Source organism: Nannospalax galili, unplaced genomic scaffold (genome assembly GCF_000622305.1).
Source record: "Nannospalax galili isolate Female #2095 unplaced genomic scaffold, S.galili_v1.0 scaffold169, whole genome shotgun sequence".
Taxonomy (NCBI): Eukaryota; Metazoa; Chordata; class Mammalia; order Rodentia; family Spalacidae; genus Nannospalax; species Nannospalax galili.
Window position 1 is genome coordinate 1,047,053 of NW_008360327.1, and position 20,783 is coordinate 1,067,835.

The following is a 20,783-nucleotide window of genomic DNA, read 5'->3' on the forward strand; positions in this document are numbered from 1 at the left end:
ACCACTTACAGAAGTACATGTATCGTTAGTATGTACAGCTCTCTGAACTTTAAGTCAAGCATCAGTTCAATTAGCACTTAGAGTAGAAACACCATGTTGCTACCATTGTATTAAATCCCCCCTTTAAGCTCCTCTCTAGTGTGTAAATCAGACTGGCTAACCAGTCTGATTTGCTTATCACTTTGACCTATTTTGCTGTTGATATGTTGTCCCCGACCGCTTTCCGTCTCGCCGGCAAGAACGACGCGGGAGGACAAGTCAGGATCCTTCTGCAGCAGTTTATTTCATAAGCCTCTTACATAGCATACTAAGGATGAAGACCGAAGACGCCGAGAAGCGGGAGAGCGGTTGCTTATATAGTCTAAAGGTCCCATCTATGACGTATAAGAAGCGGATTGGTTGCTGGAGATCACGCCACGGGAGGAGGCGAGGGAGAGCAGGCTCTTGTGCACGCCCCTTATGGGCGCAGCAGGATGTTTACTGTTAAGAAGGTCCGGATACCGGCGCCATCTTGTAATGGCGGCGGAGGCTGTGGCTCTCCACAATGGGGATTGCATTGTATTTGTTAATCACTTTTGGTAATATGGGCCTTTTCACAATATTAATTCTGTCAATTCATGGGCATAGGCGGTCTTTCCATCTTGCCTTATCTCCCTCGATTTTTTCTTCAGTCTGTCAAAGTTTTCACTGTGGAGGCTTTTCACCTCTCTTGTTAGATTTCTTCTGGTGTCTATTTTTTATTTTTGAACTCTTTTAAATGAGACCCCCCCAATTTCTTTCTTGGCAAGTTCATTATTAGTGTATAGAAAAGCTACTGATTTTTGTACATTGATTTTGTATCCAGCTATTTTGCAGAGGGTATTTATTAGATCTAGGAATTTTCTGGTGGAGTCTTTAGGGTCCTTTAATTATAGGATCATATCACCTGGAAGTAGGGATAATTTAACTTCTTTCTTTCTTTATATATTTCTATTATTTTTATTTTATGTGTATGAGTGTATTGCCTGTATGTATGTAAGCGTACCTGTGTCATGAATGCCTGTGGAGGTCAGAAGAGGGCATCGTATTTCCTGGAACTGGAGTTACAGATGGTTGTTAGCCACCATGTGGGTTCTGGGTGTTGAACTGGGGCTTCTGAAAGAGCAGCCAGTGCTCTTAACAGCTGATCCATCTCTCCAGCCCCTTAACTTCTTTCTTATTTGTACTCTTTTTTATTTCTTTCTCCTGTCTTATTGCTCTAGTTGAAACTTCAAGCTCTATATAAGAGTGGAGAGAGTGGGCACCGTCTCATTCCAGATGTTACAAGAAGGAAGTGCTCTCAGTTTTTCCCCATTTAGTTTAATATTGTCTGTAAGTGTTTTGTATTTACCTTTTATTATGTTGCAATATGGTCCTTATTGTCCTGTTTTCTTTAGGGATTTTATCACAAAGAGATGTTGAACTTTGGCAAAGGTCTTTTCTGCATCCACTGAGATGCTCATGTGACCTCTGTCCTTAAACCTATTTATGTGTGCTGTATTACATGTATTGGTTTGATTTGTATATGTTGAACCACCCTTGCATTCCTGGAATAGAACCAACTTGATTATGAGCTTTTCTTTTCTTTTTTTTTTTTTTTGAGACAGGGGCTCCGTATAACCCCAGCTGACCTGGAACTCATCATGTAGACCAGATTGGCCTCCATCTCCCAGAGATCCACCTGCCTCTGCCTCTCAAGGGCTGGGATTAAAGGTGTGCACCACCACACCCAGCCATGGATGAGCTTCTCAATATGTTCTTGACTTTGGTTTGCAGGAATTTTCTTGAGAATTTTTGCATCTATATCCACAAGGGAAATTGGTTTATAGTTTTCTTTGGGATGTGCCCTTATCCAGTTTTAGTATCAAGGTAGTACTAGCTTCACAGAATGAGCTTGATGGTGGTCCTTCCCTTTCTATTTTATGAAACAGTTTGAGAAGCATTAGTGTCACTATTTCTCTAAAGGCGTGGTAGGGGCTGGGGAGCCAGAGAGGCTCAGTTGTTAAAGTACTTGTGCAAGCATGAGAATCTAGGTTCAGGTTCCCAGAACTCACTTAAAAGCCAAATGTGGCAGTGTACCCCAGTGTGGCAGCGTACCCCAGCTTGGCAGGGGTGGGACCAACAGATCTCGGGGGCTCTCTGGTCAGCCAGCCTAGCCAAAATGGTGAGCTTCAGGTTCACTGAGTGACCCTGCCTCAAAAAATAAGGTGGAATGTAATAGAGGAAGACACTTGATGTCAACCTCTGGATTGCACATGCACATGCACAAGCAAGTGTACACATGCACACATGCACATACAAAGTAAATAAACAATTAAAAATATCCTACTTTGACATGAGATAGAAGAAATTATTTTGGTCCTTTTTATTTATAATGTAGTTTAACTCTGATTTTATAGCTGAGTTTTAGTTTGGATGACCTATCTAAAGATGATAGTGGAGTACTGATGTCATTCTCTCTTGTATTGGGACCTATCTGACTGACTTTTTGTGCCCATTAGTATTTGTTTAATAGCATTGGGAGCCCCAATATTCAGTGGGTATGTACTTGGAATTTTCATGTCTTCCTGATGAATTGTACATTTATTAATATGTAATGACCTTCTTTATCCCTCTAATTTTCGTTTGAAGCCTGCTTTATCAAATATCATAATAGCTATCTATGTCAGTCTGTTTTCAGCTTCTTTTTGCTTAATAAATTGACTTTCCTTCGTTTATGCTCAGTCTGTGGGTGTTTTGCCAATGAGGTATGTTTTTTAGAGACAACAGGCAGTTGAATCTTGTTGCTTCATCTAGTCAAACAATCTGTGCCTTTTATTGGTGAGTTGAGGCAATTTATTTATATTTAAGGTTACTATTGATAGAAGTTGTTTAGTTCCTGTAATTTCGTTGGTGTTTTTGGCTGGCTGGATTATTGTTTGTTCTTTTCTTTCTCCCTTATTAGTGCTTGGTTTACTGTTTTACTGTGCTGAACATGATAGAGTCCTTAGCTCTTTTCTGTTCATCTGTTCCTGTCATGGAATTTATTCTTTCCTTTGCCGTCATGATTGAGAATTTCTTTGTCCTCTGTGAATAGTATTCCTGTAAGTAAGTATTTTCTGCAGGCTGACTTTGTAGTTATGAACTGCCTGTGTACTTGTCTTGAAATGTCCTTATTTCTCTATCAATTTTAAAATATAGCTTTGCTGGATATAACAGTATTGGTTGGGAGTTACATACTTTTGGAGTCTGAACTATGTCATTCTGTGCTGTCCTGGATTTTATAGCTGTTGATAAGAGATACTATTCTGATAGGTCTGTCTTTGTAGGTGAATTGACATTTTCCCCTTATAACTTTTAATATTGTTTCTTTGTTTTATATTTTTGGTATCTTGACTGTAACACGTGGAGAGGTTTTTTTCTCCTGGCTGTTTAGAATTCTGGGTGCCTCTTGTGTTTGGATGTTCATTTCTTTCTCAGATTTGGTAGCTTTTCTTCTATAATTTCTCTGAATAGATTCTCCATGTCTTTGGTTTTTAATCTCATCTAATTTTGCTCCATGGATTCTTAGACTTGGTCTTTTCATATCCAAAAGTTCTTGGATGTTCTGGTCCTGCTCATTAATCTTTTTTTCCTTTGTTGATATTTGAATGTAGTATTTCTTCAATTGCCTTCCATTCCCAATATTCTATCTGTTGCTTGATTGAAACTATTGATAATGATTTCTATTGTGTTTTTAAGGAGAGTCATTTAGGTTTTCATTTCTAACATTTCTACTTGATTGTTTTTCAGAGTTTCGATTTCTTCCCTGTTACTGACCTTCTTCTCCCTCGTGCTTTCTCTTCTGAGTCGCTGTCTCTCCTCTCCAGGTCCTGGATTTCTCTACTTCAGTCAGCTGCTTAAGTTCCTATCTTCTTTGAGTTTATTGGTGGTTTTTACTAATAAGTTTTTCAGGGCTCCACCCAGCATTTACCCATTTCAGGAATTTAGTAGCTGAGGGAGAGTTATGTTGCCATGACGCTTTCTCAAGTGTCTAGTGTTTTTAAATTGTGGTTCATGCATCTCTTGGTTTGGATTTGTCTTCCAGTTTTATTGGGGATCTTCTTAGTAAGAAGCCTGTTCCCGAGGGCTCTATCCCCAATACCACTTTTGGATGAAGTCTTGCCTCCCCTCCACCTGCTGGGGACTACATGGCTGGAGTTGACTTGGCTTTATTCTTTTTATTGGCTTTTCTATCCTATTGTGGTTTTCTAAAGCCCTTACTCTTTCTTTGGAATAGAGTCTACTTTTCTGTGATCCTAACACTTCTTCACTGGGTCCCATGGAGGCTTCAAGTCTGCTCTCTTACCTGGAAGTGTCTAGTCTTATTTCCAAAGCTGCTTCTGTCAGCACCTTATTCCTCAACATTTGCAGTGAGCTTGTTTCATATATTTTTAATAGTTTTTGTTTAAATCTCATTCTGCATTCCATCTTGGGATAATGCCATCTCCCAAATGATTTAATTTTTTGAACATTAGGGTTTAGACTGTTCATGAAGCTATATAGGTTTTGATAAATGCCAAGATCTTATATTCACCTTTACAGTCACATACAGAATAGTTCCATTATATCCCGGATCTATGTATTTATCCTCTGTCCCTCTCCTGTACCCTTGGGAACCACTGGTTTACAGTCTCTATGGTTTTGTCTTTTCTAGAATATGAAGAATGTGATAGAATCACATAGTAGGTAATCTTTTCAAATTGACTTTTTTTATTTTGCAGTATGCATTTATGATTCATCCATATTTTCTTGAGGCTTGGTAGGTCATTTCTTGTCACTGAGTCATATTTCATTATATGGATGTACTAAGGTTTGTTTATCTATTTATCTATTGATGGACTTCTTGGTAGTCTCTAAGTTTTGGAAATTTTATGACTACATCCACTATAAACACATATAGGGGTTTGTGTTAGAGTTATGTCACTTGGATATACAACTAGGAACATGACTGATCATGTGAGAAAACTATGTAGCTTGTAAAAGAAATTGCCAAGCTATCTTCCAAAGTGACTGTACATTTTGAACTCTGACCAGCAATGAATAAGAGTTCCCTTTTGCTCCAAACCCTTGATAGAATTGGTATTGTCAGTTTAGGGGTGGGGGGGCATTGAGTCAATCTAACAGATGTGTTGTATTTTATTTTTGTTTAAACTTACAGTTTTCTAGTAATATGTTGAGCATCATTTCATAGCTTTTCCCATCTGTATATCTTTTTTGGTAAAATGTCTGTTCAGATAATTTTCCTCATTTCTTTTCTTTTCTTTCTTTCTTTCTTTTTTTTTTTTTTTTGAAACAGGGTCTCTCTATAGCTCCTGCTGGCCTGGAACTCACTATGTAGACAGGCTGGCCTTGAACTCACAGAGATCTGCCTGCCTCTGCCTCCCAAATGCTGGGACTACAGGCATGTGCCACCACACCCAGCATTTTCCTCATTTCTTAATTGCATTGTTTGTTTTCTTACCTCTGAGTTTTAGGAGTTATTTGAATGCATGTTCTTTCTCAAATACCTGTTTTGAAAAATATTTTTCCCAGTCCAGGGCTTATCTTTTCATTATCTTCAGAGTGTCATGCAGAGAGATGACCATGGATAAAAGCATTTGCTATGAAAGTCTGACAACCTGAGTTTGATCCCCAGAATCCATGTAAAGGTGGGAAGAGAGAATTGACTCCACAAATTTGCCCTCTGACCTCCACACATGTGCCTGTATATGCACAAACTCCCTGTATCATATACCATCTACCCTCACAATTTTAATAAATAAAAAAAATTTAAGAGAAGCATTCATGAATCAGAAATTTTAATAAAACTTAACTTACTTTCTCTTTCAAACACCCAGGCTTTTCCAATACCTGTGCTATTGGTGTTGTTATTTAAACTAATCCATAAAGATATTGCATATTATTTTCATCAAAAAGTTTTATAGTTTTTCATTTAAAATTTTAAGACCTGTTCTATTTTTATTTTGTATAATGTATGAAGTCTGTTGTCTAAGTACATTTATATATAAATATGTAGTGTTCATTGGTTTCAGTATTATCTGTTAACAAGGCCATTTCTTTTATCATTCAATTGTGTACTCCTTTACAAAGATCAGTTCACTACATTTGTATGGGCCTATTTCTGAGCTCTGTATTCTGTTCTATTGATACATGTGTCTATTCTTTTGCTAATATCATCTTTTGTTGGTTACTGTAGCTTTATAGGAAGCCTGGAAATTAGATGGTGCCAGTCCTTCAGCTTTATTCTTTTTTGGTATTGTGTTGATTCTTGTAGATTATCCATTGCTCCAAATAAATTTTAGAATTAGGTTGCTATTAGTATCTACAAGATGAATTTCTGGGATTTTCATTAAGATTGCATTGAATTTATAAAATCAGGAAAAAAATGACATCTTAATACCAAGTCATGCAGTCTATAAACACAGCATGTTTTTTATTTTTAACTTCAGTATTCCAGAATGTCATGATGATGTGCTCTGCCTTGCAGTGAATCTATTTTTATTTTATTTATTATTTTTATTTTTTTTATGTGTATGAGTGCATTGCCTGCATGTGTGTAAATGCGCCTGTATTGTAAGTGCACCACGGAGGTCAGAAAAAACCATCAGAATCTCCTGGAACTTGAGTTACAGATAGTTGTTAGCTGTCATGTGGGTTCTGGGAATCAAATCTGGATCCTCTATAAGAGCAGCCAGTGCTCTTAACTGCTGAGCCCTCTCTCCAACTCCCATAATTTTGAAACTCATTTGTGCTTATATTTTTATCTAAGGGACCACTTGGCATGTGTTTTCAACTTAAAACTTCAGTCCTTCAGTTGTAGGAAACATTCCTGACTCTGGAGATGGTTTCCTTCTTGGGTTTATTCATTTATTTTTCCTTTCCCCTCTGTGAGACACTCATTTGGGCAGTGGACCTTCTGAACTGCTTCTTTAGTTCTGTTGATGTATCTCTCCTGTTTTCCATCTCTTTGCCTTTTTGGCCCTGGTGTTTGGAGGATTTCCTCAACATCCCTTTGTTTCTCCCAAGTTTCTCTGGTCTCTGTTGATTAATCTTGCAGTTTTCTTTGGCTTTTTGGTTATTCCTGTGCACAAATTTAAGAATCCGAGTAAAGGTGACTATGAACTTCATTGGAGAACAATGCCTGCTTTTCATCTTGAAGGGTCTTCAGTGTTGGTATATGAGGTAGGTCTTGTTAGTTGGGCTGGGAACATCAGAGAAGGCCTATCCATCTCCTTCCCAGAAAGCCGGTGCTCTGAAAGTCCAGTGGATGAGGTCAGAGCCTCAGTCGCACAATGGAAATGAGTGTTCTTTAATTGTCCTGTTTTTTGGCATGGTAGGTCTGTCCTCACTTCTACCTGGTGTCTTTTGCTCCAGGAAGCACTTACTTCTCTTTTCCAAACAATACACTTCCATCATCTACTGAGCTGGTCAAGGGACAGCTACTAATCGTAGAAAGAACCTAAGATTGTAAACTGCTTCCCAAACAGATTGCCAGCCAACTCGCCTTATTTTATCACTCTTCACTCCTGCTTGCAAGAGGAATCAGTACAGTCAATCTCTGAGCTGTGAAGGGTTTGCTGGGTAAACTGGGTGGGCTCTCAGCTTCTCCCACTGGCTTAGAATTTAGGATTTGGGGATTCTTGAGCCATTTAGCACTTGTCCATCTGATTTCTAGCTTCTGAAGTTAAGTTGCCTTTGTCTCTTTTCTGGTTCTTTATTTTTGTGAGTTTATGCTTAATTCCTGAAAATTGTTATTCTTAGTAAGGTTTAGAAAGGAGGTAAAAGGAGAGGCCTATGTTTAACTCACTCTTTTTAATCAGTACTTGCTCTGATTGGGCTAGGTTTGGGCCTGAGCATGTGTTAGAGATCTTGAATATAACTCCGGTCTCAGTATGCTTTCTCCTGTCTGTCTTTGAGGACAAGTTCAAATGCTACTTCCTCTATGTTCTTGGGCCACATCACCCCAGCCAAGCAGAGTTAACTATCTCTTCCCTTAAGACTTTACATCTACCTCCCACATTGTATCCAGAAATGAGAATTGACAGCTGTCTCCCCTTCTTGGACCAGGACCTTTCTGGGCCACATCTTGTTCATCTTCAGATCTCCAGCACCTGACTCAATGCCCTGAATTGAACGGACTCTTATTAAATGGGTGGAGCATGAATAAACAACAAAATCAGGACTTTCTGGGATGTTCTGATGGAGTGGGCTTACCCAAGGCAGCCTTTCCCCCATAACTTGCAGGCAGAGGCATGTGGGAACCCAGCGTGGGTCTTTGAGCACTTGATCTGAGGCCTGAGTCAGCTTCTGCATTCCTTCAAGGAGTATTTTTCTCTCTAGACCTTCTCCCTTGAGATTTTAAGTTTTCCATTAGGTATATATAGACCACTGTGGGGATGGAAAGGTGTTGCTACCCAATAACATCTGCCCTCTTCATGTTTCTGTGCACCAGAGGTGGGAGGGCTCTGTTGGGTGGGAGGGGACTGCTGAGAGCCTGTGGAGAAGGGTGCCATTATTCTGTAATTGATGAGCAGGCCAGCTCTCTTCCCTGAGGCAGAGCCCAGAGCATTAGCAGAATGACAGCAGCCTCTACAGAGCCTGGCCACCTGACTGGACAGGTCTTATGATGGCACAAAAGCAGGGGAGTGAAGCTAAGATGGGCTATCGACCCCAACTGTGGAGCGACAGCCTCCAGGGTACAGGCCTTGGGTACTGCTGCCCACGTCCAGCAGGAAGCTTCTCTCCAGGGCCCTGACAGGGTTGGAGGGACTTGGAATATCATCAGCTGACTGACAGCCCTGCTTCCAGCAATGGGGCCTGGCCTTGGGCTGATTTCAGGCAACCAGGGGCCTTTCTTGCTCAGACATCATGTCCCCAAACGATAATTAGCCTAGCATTTCTGAGTCACGTGGAAAGCAGGAGTTTTCTGAAGGTCTGCCTTTTAGGTAACCCCTACTGGGGCTGAGTGACTGGAAAGGTCCAGAAAGCCATCTTCTCCAATCCTTTTCCTGCTGTAGACTCCAGGGCTCTTTTGTACCCAACTTATAAGCAGATGATCTTGTTGGGTTAAAATATTATTGTATTTAAAATGCAAATAGCCATAAGAAGAACGCATTAAACAAGTATCAGTCACTAACAACTTCACTTGGGGCCATTTAAAATATTCGTTAAGCCATTTGAACTGAAAAGATTTTTAGACTGCCTGTACTTCTCAGAGCTCCTGGGGCCAGCAGCAGCACCACCTGGAACTCAGTAGGAAAACACATTCCCAGCCTTACTCGGCCTCACTGACTCAAAGGCTCTGGGAGTACACCCAACCATGTGCTCATAAGCCCCAGGGGTGACCCTGCTGTGCACTACAGTTTGAGTAGTACTGTCCTCAAGATCAGGAACAAAAACCAACACAAAAATGCTCAGCTTGCAAAGCCAGCAATGACAGAAATGGGTCCTGGAACCTAGTCTGCCTAGGTCTGGCAGTTTCAAATGACAGCTGGTTGCCAGGATCCAGGAAGAAATTTGCATTTAAGGAGGGCCTTCAGCAGGAAAAGCCTGGAGCAGGAGCACTGCTTCATTTGGTCTTTACCAGTCCTGCACATTATCCTTGTTTGCAAGGGAGGAACTTGAGGTTCAGTGAAGTTAAATAACTCATCTGGATGGAGAAGGGCTCTCTATCTTTCTCTCTCTTCCTCTCCCTCTCTTTTCTTCTTCCCTCCCTTCTCCCTTATTTCATTAAAATTTTTATTTATTTTTATTTTATTTGTATGATTGTTTTGCCTGCATTTGTGTAAGTGCACCTGCATAATACAATGCCCATGGAGGCCAGGAGAGGGCGTCAGATCCCTTGGAACATGAGTTACTGATGGGTTGTAGCCATGTGTGTGGTGGGATTCAAACCCGAATCCTCTGCAAAAGCAGCCAGTGTTGTTTTATCCACTGAACAGTCTCTCTAGTCCCCTTACTTTATTTTTTGTTTTATTTTGCTTTGTTTTTTTTGAGACAGGAACTCCATGTAGCTCTCAGCTGACCTGGAACTCACTTTGTAGACTAGGATGGCCTCGTTCTCACTGAGATTCCCCTTCCTCTGCCTCCTGGGTGCTGGGATTAAAGGCATGCGGCACCACACCTGGCCCCTTATTTCATTTTTAAGGGCAGGGTGTCACACTGTTGCCCAGGCTGACCTGAAACACAATCTCTTTGTAGTCCAGGCTGGCCTCAAATTTGTGGCAATTCTGCCTCAGCTTCCTGAGTATTGGAATTCCACATGTTGAGACACTATGCCTAGCTAGAGACAGGATTTCAGTCCTGATCTCGTTCCTCTTCTGAATTCCCCTGCATTTGTTTGCGTGGCACCCACTGACCATGGACACTTGATGTTCAGAGGCTGCTGGGCAGTAGCTGGGTACTCTGTGTGGTCATGGAATATGCTGAGGGCAGCCTTCTCCTGGGGGAGCAGAGAGTTTAGGGGTTCTCTCCAACTCACCACCTTCCCAGCTTTGTTTCCTGTTGGGTCCCAACTCCAGTTTAGAGGCAGCGAGGGAGAGAGGAAGAAACCCGTCCCACCTTTTTCTTCACTATATTTCCAACTTGGCTTGGAAATTGGGTTTCCTGGGTGATTGTGAGTTTCCAGAAATCTTTGCTACTCAAGACAGGATTGGAGTTTAGCAGATGTAGCCATAAACCAGGCAGAAGAGGAAAGGGAAGGGTACAGCCTTGGAGTTAGAGCCCAAGGGCAGTAAGACAAGTGGAGTGGACTGGGAGAGCCCGCAGAGCTGCTAAGCGGAGCAGAAGAGGAAATTAAAGAGGCTCCAGTGCCCTTCTTACTTCCTTCCAGCCACTTTGCTGCATCTCTGGCATGCATTGGCAAAGCTGGCCTGTAACTTTCCACTCCGGCTGTACATTGTCTTGCCCAGAAATACCAGATAAAAGAAACCATTGAATAAGGAATGAGGAGCTTGGGTCCTGCCCTCAGGATATCCCTCTAATATTAACTAATATTAACTATCTTTCCTGTGGGAGAGTCCTCTGTTTTCTGCTGGGGTCCAGCTGTTCTGTCAACTCTCTCTTCTGCTATATGGGGCAGGAGGTAGGAAAGATGTATCTCCTCAGAGCCCCAGGCCACTGACCAGATGTCCCTTCACTGTCATGTGCCTGAAGCATCCCCCCCCATCCCCCAGGAGCATCCTTCCATTGGGCTGTCCAGGAGGCTAATCCTTAGTTGGGAAGTCAGAGATACCATAGAAAGGGGCCGAGAACTCTGATGGCTTCTGGGATAGCAAAGAGCAAGTAGGATGGCCTTGCCACTACTCAGAATCATGTCGCTTGGTACTTGGAGGAACCCCAAAGATGGTGGAGAAGGGACTGGACTGCCTTGTTGAGGGACATGCAACTGATGGGGACCGAACTGGCCAGACCTGGCATGTGACTTCCAGGATAATGCTCTTTACAGAGAGGGGTCATGAGTGATTGCTTTCTTCCTCACCTCAAGCCTCCTCTTCTTGATCACAAGAAACAGGAAAGTTGATCCTCTTTCTCCTTCAAGGAGACCTGGTCTTCCTCAGAAAGATTTTTACAGTGGTCTTTATTTGTGTGATCATCAAACATCTCTGACAATCTCCTTGGAGCTAGATGTGATGTGGGCTCTAGGGAGACAGAGGAAAACTCTGTCCTTGCTCCTGTGAAGTTCCTAGTCCAGTAGGTTACACAGGAAAGTAAAAGAGCAGTGTGAATAAGGGCTCCCCAAAGCTGGTCAGGATGAAGGGTCCCATAGACCAGAAAGGGTCAAGTTGGCAGCATTTGACCTGGGCATCAAAGAGACAGTGGGAGTTTGCTGAGCAGATGGATGACTGGAGAGGCAAGAGCATCTCAGATGGAGAGGACCTTTTAGGTAAGAGGGATTGTAGCCTTTCCAGAACCTGCAGATATAACTGAATTATGGTTACTGACAGGGTGTGCTTAGGGAAGAGCCAAGAGACAGGGCTTGACAGAGAGACTGGGTCAGGCCATAAACATGGCCATGTGACAAGTTTGGAGTTTGTCATATCCTGAAGGCAATTGAAAGCCTTTGAACAGTTTTATTAGCCAACCAGAGCTAACTATTCAGTAAGCAACTCATAAAATATTCATGCTGTAACTCCCAAAAAGGTTTAATTTTACTCCTAAAGTAAAGCCTAGTAAGACCTGCAAGGTCACAGTGGGAAGGAAGAGATGGAGAAGGCACACCAGCTATTTGTCCCACAGTCTGGAAGTGAAACAATTTCATTCACATTTAGGTCAGAGCCACCCACATGGCCCCAAGCCTAGTCAAAAGAGGCTGGGAAATTTTGGAAGTCATGTACATTTTTAGAGAGCACTGACTGCCAAAAAAATGGTCACCAGGAAAGTGATGTGGTCTGACACGAAGCTATACTCTGGGTATTAATTTTCTTGTTGCTGTGACAGAATATCTGACAAAAAGAACTTAAAGGGGGGAAAGATTTATTCTGGCTCATAGTTCAGAGGATATAGTCCATCATGGGGGGGGCGTGGGGACATGCGGTGGTTATTGTTATGGATGAAGAGAGGGGCCTCCTCCCACATTCCCTCAAGCAGTAGTCTTGGCTCTTGTGTTCCCAAAAGAGAAGAATTCATGCCAAGCACAAGTAAAGTGAGCAAGGAGTCGAGCTTTATTTTAGAAAGCAAAAAAATGTTAGCAGATGAGAAAACAAAAGCAGAAATAAAGTTCACCCCCGAGAGTGGAGTGAACCAAGCCAGGCAGCAACAGCCAAGGGCAGCTTGCTACCCATGGGGTGAGACATTTACTAGGGTAACAGCAAAGGTGCTTCCTACATGTTCTTCAGGGGGTACTTCACAGAGCTAGTTGGAACCTGCTGAGACCAGCATTGTTGTTTTGCCCTTCCTCTTATTCAGTCACAGGGGATACAAGCCCTCCAACTTACTTGCCAACCTTGCTGTATGTTTTAATCCTAACATTTGTTTTCGTCAGAACGGCTATGTCATGTGAGTGTTAGAGCAAAGATGAATGATAGTGAGCAGGAAAGTAGTTCTAGGAGAGAAGGGAGGTGACAAGATTAGGGATCCCAGATGGGCCTGAGCTGAGGGTATTGTGGTCTTTTGAAGTTTAGTGCACTTTTGAAGTGCAGGGGTCATGCACTTGGCATCAGGAGGACCTCAGTTGGCAATTGTGAATGAGCATGTGGTAGACGAAGCCATGGGTATGAACAAAAAAGAAGTGGGCAGGTGGTTAGAAACATCCCTGGTTAACAGTGGCATTTGTGGGTCCGTCTTCCATGATGGTAAAATCTCCCCTCTTCCTGGCGTTATTGCCACCCATTAGTATCTCTTAGGAGTAATGAGAGTTGACACATCAGCAGCACTGTAGGCATTTTCATGGGAGGCTTTTGCTCATCAACTTCTGCGTGTCTGCTCATTTTAATCTAGGCCCTGGTGGTGTTCCCACTATGACCTTCTATAGGGAATGGCATGGAGATGGAGCTCCTCCTGCCCAGCTTTGCCTTCCTGTTTGCTCTGTACACACCAGGGTTTTAAGCCAAACTAAGGGAAGAATGTAGTAGGTAGAGGAACACTTGGGATCTAGTGTCACCTCTACTACTAACTGGATAATCTGGAATTCATCCTGGCCCTCAGTTTCCCTTTCTATAAGTAAGGAGTTGGTGGGAATGAGGTTTTGAATGGTCGTCTTCCAGCTTGCTCCACTGACATTTTCCATTCCATAGCATGGAAACAGCATCCTAAGCATTTAGCAGGTTTCAGAATTTCTCAACTAGAGATGAAATACCAGGACATTTCTGGAGGGAACTTCTTAATGGACTGTAGCATGGCAGAGCTTCTCAGTTGTTCCTGGGGCTACAGAAACAGTGGCTTAGGGGTGTGGGCCTCCTCTTCTTGCTTCTTCATGAAATGAGCTCTTTGAGAAATGAGAGAAAACCTTAGACTATATCTCCCCAGAAAACGATGTACTCCCCTCTACCTTGAACTGTAGGGCTTTGTGTCTCCCTGAAAGGCAGTGTGGATCACCTCCCACCACAGGCCTGCTTTTCTCTTCCTGTTTGTTTCAGATTTTTATCACAAATTCAGTGCTTGTGGAAGAGCCTTGAAAGACCAAAGAAAAGGACGTAGGTGTTTAATCTGACTTCACAGGACTGAAGGAGAGAGAGAGAGAGAGAGAGAGAGAGAGAGAGAGAGAGAGAGAGAGAGAGTGTGTGTGTAAGGGCATATACCCACTGTTTCCTTGGTCAGCACTTCTTGGAAGGATTTTGTACTTTTAAAGTTAAGATTCTTCCTTTGAAGTAATCATAGATATTTCACATAGTTGCAAAAAATAATAAAGAGGGATCCTGAGTGTGCTTAACCTAGTTTTCATTGATGGCAAGATCTTGTAAAACTCTAGAACAATATTACAATTGGGGTATGCACTGATGATGGGATATGTACTGATAAACCCACTTTAAGTTGAACATACTGTAAGTTGGCATGCTAAATTTAATACGCCTGACATACAGACCATCCCAGCTTGGCAACACAGCTTACTGCATAGGGTCAGTCTTTTCTGTCATAATCATGTGACTGACAGCTGTAGCTCACAACTGTTGCTCAGTATCTCAAGAATATTATGTAGCAGATAACCAGCCAGGAAAATATGAAAAGTTCCAAATTTGAGGTTTGTTATTTACTGAATGTGTATTGCTTTCATATCATAAGGCTGAAAAAAGTTGAACCATTATAAGTTAGGGACTGTCTTATTAATGCATTATATTCAAGATATAGAATATTTTTTATCATTACAAGGACTCCCTTCTGTTCCCCTTTGATAGCCATACCTACTTCTTCCTGGCCTCATTCCTTGCTTAACCCCCACCTGGAAACCACTATTTGGTTTTCCATGTCTTTAATTTTGTTATTTCAAGAGTGTTTGATAAATATATAGTAAGTAACCTTTTAAGGTAGGCTTTTTTTTTCTACTCAGTGTAATTCCTGAAGATTCATCCAGGTTGAAGCATGTGTCAGTAGTATCATCTTGTGCTGTTGATGTGCTGCATTAGTTTAATCACTCAGCTGTTGAAAGACATTGGGATCCCAGCTACCCAGAGATTATTTAGAAGTTTGTTGATTTGTTTCCAAGTGTGTAGAGATTTTCCTATAATCTTGCTGTTACCCATGTCTAGTTGGTTCCATTCTATGGAGATTGGAAAATAAACTCTGTATGGGGTTTCATTCCTTCTCAATATATTAAGGTTTATGTTATGGCCAGAATATGGTCCGTTGTGATATGTGTTCTTTGGAAATAATGAGTCTTCTGCTATCTTTGGGTCAGGCATTATGTAAATGTTGATTTGATTCTGCTGAATGATGCTGCTCCTGAGTTATTTTGTTTTGCTGATTGTCTACTTGTGAGATTAGTTGTTGAAAGAAGAGTCTTGAAATCTGCAAACATAATTGTAAATTTGTCTAGCTCTTCTTTTATTCTGTCAGTTTTGTTTCACACATTTTGCAGCTCTATTATTTGGTACATGCAACTTCACAGGACTGCTGTGTCTTACGGACTGACCCTTTTATTTTATGCAGTGTTCCTCTGTATTGCTGGTAATTTTCTTTGCTGTGAAGACTATTTTATCTCATATTGGTGTAACTACTCCAGCATTCTTTTGATTAGAATTTTGTTTATTTTTCATCCTCCCTATCTTTAGCCTGCCTATATCTTATTTGAAGTAAGCTTTTTAAAACCAAGCTAGAGAATCACATTTTTCAAATTGATGTCTCTATATCATTTACATTTAATGTAATCAGTAAAATATTAGGGCTTATGTATGTAAATTCATTTTTGGTTTGTTTTTTCACCTTTTTCTGACTTTTGTGGTTATTTAAACATTTTTTAGAATTCTACTTTGACTTATCTATAGTATTGATCAGTAGAATAGAACTGAGAACCCTGACTTTTGACAGAGGAGCTAAAAGCACACACTGGAGAAAAGACAGCATGTTCAACAAATGGTGCTGAAACTGGATAGTGTCATGTAGAAGAATGAATCTAGTCCTTACTTCTCATCATGCACAAACTCACCTCTAAATGGATCAAGGACTTAACATAAGACCCAATACCCTGAATCAGATAGAGGAGAAAGCGGGGGACTTAAAGGCACAGGAAAGGACTTTCTGAACAGAACTTCTATAGCATAATCATTAAGTCCAGCATTTGAAAAATGGGACCTCATGAAACTCAAAAGCTTCTGTATAGCAAAGAATACTATCATTCAAGTGAAGAGGCACTACAGAATGAGAAAAATCTTTACCAGCTGTATCTCTGACAGAGGGTTAGTATCTAGAATATATAAAGAACTAAAAAAAAGAAAAAAACCCCCAAACAACCCAATTAAAAATTAAGGAGATGAACAGAGAATTCTCTAAAGATGAAACACAAATCACTGAGAACTATTTCTTAAAATGTCCAACAATTTTAGTCATCAGGGAAATGCAAATTAAAACCACTTTGAGATTTTATTTAACCCAAGTCAGAATGATTAAGATCCAAAAAAAAAGAGACAAATGTTGGCAAGAATGTGAAGAAAAGGGAACTCGTGTCTACTTCTGGTGAGAGTGAAAACTGGTGTAGCCATTGTAGAAATCAGAGTGGAAATTCCTCCAAAAACTAGAAGCTGATCTACCATTTGATCCAGTCACACCATTCCTGAGTATATACCCAAAAGACTCTATACCCTACTAAGAAATACCTCTTCATCCATGTTCATTACTGCCATTTTCATAATAGCCAGGAATTGGAAACAACCTAGATACCCACCAACTGATGAAGGGATAATGAAGTGTGGTAAATATGCACAATGAAATATTATTCAGATCTTAAAAAATTATGAAAATTTTAGGTAAATATATGGAACTGGAAACAATCATCCTAAGTGAGATAACTTGGACGCAGAAAGACGAACATTGCATGTTCTCTTTCATAGCTGGATGCTAGCTTTGAAATCTTAGATATGCATGTTTCAATTTGAAAATCCAGAGAGGTTAAGAAACTAATAAATGAGCAAGGGTGGAGAGGGGAGGTAGAATACAATGATATAAAGGGGGAAAAGGGAATAATGGAGTAGGGGGGTTAAAAGTGGGTAGGAAATGGGAGGGCAGGGCAAAGGAGGGAGTATGGGAAAGGATAACCAACACTAAAGGCCTTTAGAAAAAGCCTACCATTATAGAAGCTTCTTGAAGTATATACATATACATTATAAAAAGAGATTAAAAGGAGTTATAACAGGGGCCATTGCTTCTACTAGACACCATAGGCTTGCAAAGTAAAAGTCTAGTGCCAGGAATGAACTCTCTTTTTTGAAACTGTTAACCAGGTACCCCACAGACCCTCAAATAATATTTGCCTTTGCCCCTGCTCTTGGTTATCCACAGAACTTCACAGTAAGACTCTATTGCTGAAGATACTACATATATGAACTAGAACAAACAAGGAGAAATCAAGCTGGTGCTGATTTCAAAGCCTCATCTCTACTGGCTGGCTTTCATAGTGCTGGAAGGTGCTACGAAAACTACCTGAAGAGAAAAGTACATAAACTCTACTCAGGTATGAATCCTTTGAGCAACAAGAACTTGCCTGGCAAGATATGCTCACCAGTACAATAGTGCCATGAATATTACAGGAGTAATCAACTTCTTTTGAAGGTTTTTAAATTTTTATTATTTTTATTTTATTTTATGTGTGAGTATATTGCCTCCATGCATGTAAGTGCACCTGTGTTGTACAATGACTACAGAGGACAGAAGAGGGCATGAGAGCCCTTGATACTGGATTTACAAGTGGTTATTAGCTGCCATGTGTTAGGAATTGTTGTTAGCTGCCATGTGGGTGTTGGGAACCAAACCTGGGTCCTCTGCAAGATCATTCAGTGCTCTTAGCTTCTGAGTCATCTCTCGAGCTCCCCCGCAACTTCTTTTTTTTTTTTTTTTTCATCTTTTTGAGACAGGGTCTCTCTGTAGCCTCAGTTGGCCGGGAATTCACTATGTATACTAGGCTGGCCTTGAACTCACCAAGTTCTTCCTGCCTCTGCCTCCCCAGTGCTGGGATTAAAGGTGTGCACCACCATGCCTGCCCACCCAACTTATTTTTAATTGGATTTAAAGTCTGCTTCATAGGATGTAGCCCATACCTGAAATTGATATTAGGTGTAGTAATCTGAGAGTAGACAGCCCACAGGCCATGGGAAAAAGCACAATACCACTATTCTGGTAAACAGATATAGTATTAAATTGATTTCTAATGACTCATTGTTATACTCATAAATTAATGCATCTCTCAACTCTCAGCAGAGAAGCACCCTCATACAGCAGATGGTGATTAACACAGAGATCCACTACTGGCCAACAGTACAGGGAATACGAAGCTGCAGAGTGCTTATCCTTGAATAGGACATCTACATCAGGCTTCTGCCTCCCAAGGCTCAGGGATCATTGTGGAAGAGGGAGTAGAAAGATTGTAAGAGCCAGAGGAGGTGGATAACACAAGGAAATGGTTTTCCAGACAGTTGGTCAGTTACTCATATGAACTCACAGCAATGGTGACAGCATATACAAGTCCCATCTAAACTCAAGCCAGACAAAATCCCAGAATAGAGGTGGGGAAGTGGATACGAAATCCCAACCCTACCTGAGGAACTGCTGGTAGCCAATGACTTCTGGGAAGGGGATTCAGTTTTGTTGCAGGGCGAGACCTTTAGTGAGCTGACCAGGCTCCAGTGGATGAACCCATACCAAAGGGTATTGGAAGACACAAACCTGACTCTATAGGCCAATGTAAATATGAATTATATATGAATATATGCATATATTTATGAATTATATATATATGAATATATTATATACATATATGAATTTGGTGGAGAATTAGTAAGGGATAGAGATATGGACTGGGATCTAAATAGGAATAAAATATGTTGTTTGAAATTTGCAAAAATTCAATTAAAATTAATTAAAAATTTTTTGTTACATTTATTTATTTGGGGGAGGTTGTACCATGGCACACTGGTTGAGGTTAGAGGAGAACTTAAAGGAGTCATCCACCATGTAGATCTGAAGGATCTAACTTGGATAGTTAGGCCTGGTGGCAGGCAGCTTTTCCCACTGAGCAATCTTACAGGCTCTGTAGTTTTTTGTTTGCTTTTTTTGTATAGATTTTTTAGTGGCTCCTCTACTTCCTCATAATGTGTAGTTACTTAGCTTTTCACTGTTTACTGATGAAGTCATTTGACCAATTTGTATGCAGTATAAAAACCTTACAACTCTTATACCTTTTTACCCCCCTTCTCTTTATAATGTAACTATCTTAAATATTTATTCAATATAAATTTAGTACCATATCACTATTATAATTTTGCTTTAGCTGTTGAATATGATTTAGAGATCTAAGAGGAGAGATACAGGCTAAGTGTTCTATACTTTTCCTCACTATGCTTCGTCCATTTTGATCCTCCAGGTTCCTTATTTTATCATTTCTTTTTGACTTAAAGAACGTCTTTCAAAAAGAACCCCCCCCCCCAAAAAAAAGAAGATGTAAAGTTTCAGAAGTCAGAGGTGGAGCTACTGGATTTGGTGTTTGCCCTACTGGTTTTGGCCTTGTTTGGGTCTGGTATTTCCTCACTATGCCTCTATTCCTCCCTTTGGGATGGGAATGTATATTTGGCTCCACTGTATAATTTGTCTTTTGATTTTATAGGGGCTTACAGTTAAGAGATTGCCCTGAGTCTCAGAAGAGACTTTGGACTGTGAAATTTTGAACAGTATTGAGACTGGTAAAGACTATGGGGACTTTTAAGGTTGGACTAAATGCATTTTTCATTTTATATGGTCATGAGCCTAAGGGGGCCAGGGAGTGGACTGTGGTGGTTTCAATAAGAATGTCCCTCATAGGCTCCAAGTATTTGGACATTTTTGTCCCCAGCTGGTGGCGTTGTTTTGGGAGATCTTAGAAGGTGTGGTCATGCTGGAGGAAGCACATCACTGGGGGTGGCGTAGAGAGTCCTTAAGCCTTGCCAGATTTCCAGTCACTCTCTGCTTCCTGTGCCTGCTTGAAGATATGAGAGCTCAGCTTCTGTCCCTCCTTCCACCACCTTTGCGGCCATGCCTCCCCACCATGATGGACTCTTGCCCCTTTAGAACCATAAGCTAAATAAACTCATACATACATATATATATATACATATATACATACATACATACATACATACATAAATCAATCTATCTCTCTGGAAAGACACAGAATTGCAATAGCACCCAACTTCTTTAGGGGGCTGGAGGTATCCTATGCCCTCTTCTGGCTTCCATGGGCATTTCATGCCATGGGTGTACTTACATGCAGGTGTAATACTCATACACATAAAATTAAAAAATAAATAAATAAAAACTAAAATGAAGAAATTCTTTGGTCCTTGGTCCTTTTTTGGGGGAGACGTCTGCTGTTGACAAATTCTTTTGATCTTCTTCATCTCAGAATGACTTGATTTCTTCTTTGTAACGGGTATTTTCTTGTTTTTTCTTTTGGTCTTTTTGAGACAGGGTCTCCCTGTAGCCCCAGCTGTCCTGGAACTCACTATGTAGACCAGGCTGGCCTTGAACTCACAGAGATCCATCTGACTCTGCCTCCCGAGTGCTGGGATTAAAGGCATGTGCCACCACGCCCGGCGGTATTTTCTTTAAAAAAAAATAATTTTTTAAAA

The 20,783-nt window shown here is 40.9% G+C and overlaps 1 protein-coding gene across 3 annotated transcripts in view; it reads left to right on the top strand.

Annotated features, from left to right (window-relative positions):
• The window catches only part of Zbtb7c (zinc finger and BTB domain containing 7C), a 393,754-nt gene that overhangs the window by 38,650 nt on the left and 334,321 nt on the right, over positions 1-20,783 (top strand). The window contains exon 1 of one of the 3 annotated variants that reach the window (XM_008825893.3): positions 17,612-17,638. The exons of the other annotated variants lie outside the window; for them this stretch is intronic. The gene's annotated coding sequence lies outside the window, so the exon portion shown is untranslated. Of the gene's footprint in view, positions 1-17,611; positions 17,639-20,783 lie in introns of those variants that run through there. 3 annotated transcript variants of the gene reach the window in all.